The following is a 2397-nucleotide window of genomic DNA, read 5'->3' as shown; positions in this document are numbered from 1 at the left end:
ACACTAAAGAAGAGAACACTTTAAACTGACTAACATTAGACTGAATATGAACTAAAGTAACAACAAAATGATAATACCAAAAAATCTCTATCAATTGATTCAATGTTGTTTCAATCATTCTGTGCTATCTGGGTGTTTTAGTTCTTCGTCTTCCAGCACATTCCTGTCACGTAAGTCTCGTTTTTGGTGTCGTTTTTATGCAAGTGAGGTTGCTATAATTTGTAGAAAAGGGACAGTATAAGTTGTGGCAYAATCAATACAGTTATAGTAAAATTCACTATACATCTAAAATGGGACGGCTGATGACGTCATCGGCCAAAATGATAACTTTTAGTATCTCTAAAACGAAAGCTGCACAAACAAAAACTTTAACAGCACAAACCTGCACAAACGGAGCTCTAACGAACTTGCCCACTTTAGTTTGTTTTGGAGCAATATGGGGGGATGGTAAAATCTGGATGACCTAAAAAATTATTTTTAATATCTCAGAAACTAAAACTGCACAAACGACACTNGTTTGTTTTGGAGCAATATGGGGGGATGGTAAAATCTGGATGACCTAAAAAATTATTTTTAATATCTCAGAAACTAAAACTGCACAAACGACACTTTTAATGGCACAAACCTGCACAAACGCAGCACTAACGCAGTAGCCCACTTTGGTTTGTTTTGGAGCAATATGGGGGGATGGTGAACTCTGGATGACCTAAAAAGTAATTTTTAATATCTCAGAAACCAAAACTGCACAAACAAAAATTTTAACGGCACAAACCTGCACAAACGGAGCACTAACCATTCAGACTATTTGCTGGATTTTTTTACGTGGATGGGGTGTCAGCTTCACACAGCTGGTTAAGCTTACTCATATAATCATGTCAGTGTTGTAATTTTCAGTTTAATCGGCATCTATCAAAATAAAATAAATAAATAAACGAGGTCTTTTATGGAGGTCTTTTTACGCTGTTTGGTGTTATTTTAAAYGCGAAGAGAATCGATCTTTTTCCAACTTTTGTCTCTTAAGCCTGACAAATAAAAGTCAGTCAACAAACACAGGTTTCCAACACGTAGTGTGCATTTATAATTTTTCAATTCTGATACAAGAGGATGGAAGCTGGTTGATCGCAGGGCACCAAAATAAAGACTTCCTGAAAAGATCAAAGTGTAGACTTTTTGGTAAATCCCGTTCTAATGTAAAATATGACAGATTACTGGATTAAGAAAATGTCTAGTATGCCATCACACATAATTTTTGAGAATTTGGATACAGTTACTTTTTATTTCCCAAAGTTATGCGGGGAGGAGAGGAGAGAATGGATATTTCAGCCGCCTGAAATAATCTGTTCCCCCTCCAAAAAATGGAAACAAATTCATTTTTACCTGCAAGTCTTTCACTGTGTTGATTCCTCTCATCAACAACACATCCTGTGATTTTGATAACATTTGCTCTTTATTTTTCAAAGTTATGAGGGGGAAACCAAATATTTTAGCTGTTTCAGCCGCCTGAAATGATCTGTTCCCCCTACATAAAATGAAAACAAATTAATTTACCAGCAAGTCTTTAACTGTGTTCATATAATGTTTCTTAACTGTAGACTAATTGTAAACTGTATCAGCCCAGCCGCATAGCTTACATCTCTTTTCTCTCTGTCGGTGGCACAGTGGTGATGTCTGAAGGCTGAGTTATAGTCGCGGTTTTAACAGTTCGGGTTGAGCGCGTTTTTGAGCCAAGACAGAAGTATGGCATTTATAGTTATATATATATATATATATATATATATTAGCTCATTAATTTCACATTTCTCCAATGAATATTTATCAAAGGTTATGATTAGAAGGTTAAGTTTCTTATACTTTGTTTTCCTGTGGTTGTAGACTTGGCAGTAGAAAATTGATAACATAGGAATAACAACTTCATATCCCAAGCTGTTTACAATAGTTTTTACAGAACTCTACACAACATCAATTCATTTATTAATAGATGCATATAGATATTAATTACAGAAAAAATGCACAAAGATTTCATTTCTAACAGCTGCTTGCAGTAGTGAGTGTTCATCCAAGAAGTGTGACTTGCAGGAGCAGGAAGACTCTGTACTGGTTTCTCCTTTCAAATCAAGAGGCCCATGATACTTTGACTAGGCAGCAGATGTCCCACAGCTGATTGACTGAACCTGCCATRGACAGAGGAACACGACCATCTCAGATATGGTAGGTTGTTAGGTCGGCTACTGTTGAGAAAGATGGAGAACAAAACAAAAGGAGAAATTATGAATCACATCAGAATATGTAAATTATTTGGCAGATGGCGCTTAAATCAATATTTAAAATGCTTTTCTAAACAACAGTGTTGGAAGATGTAAGTGATTTTAATGAAACTTAACAATACAGCACTGACAG

This window comes from Poecilia reticulata, linkage group LG6, assembly GCF_000633615.1.
Source record: "Poecilia reticulata strain Guanapo linkage group LG6, Guppy_female_1.0+MT, whole genome shotgun sequence".
In the NCBI taxonomy this organism is placed as follows: Eukaryota; Metazoa; Chordata; class Actinopteri; order Cyprinodontiformes; family Poeciliidae; genus Poecilia; species Poecilia reticulata.
Note: the sequence above shows the minus strand (reverse complement) of the source record.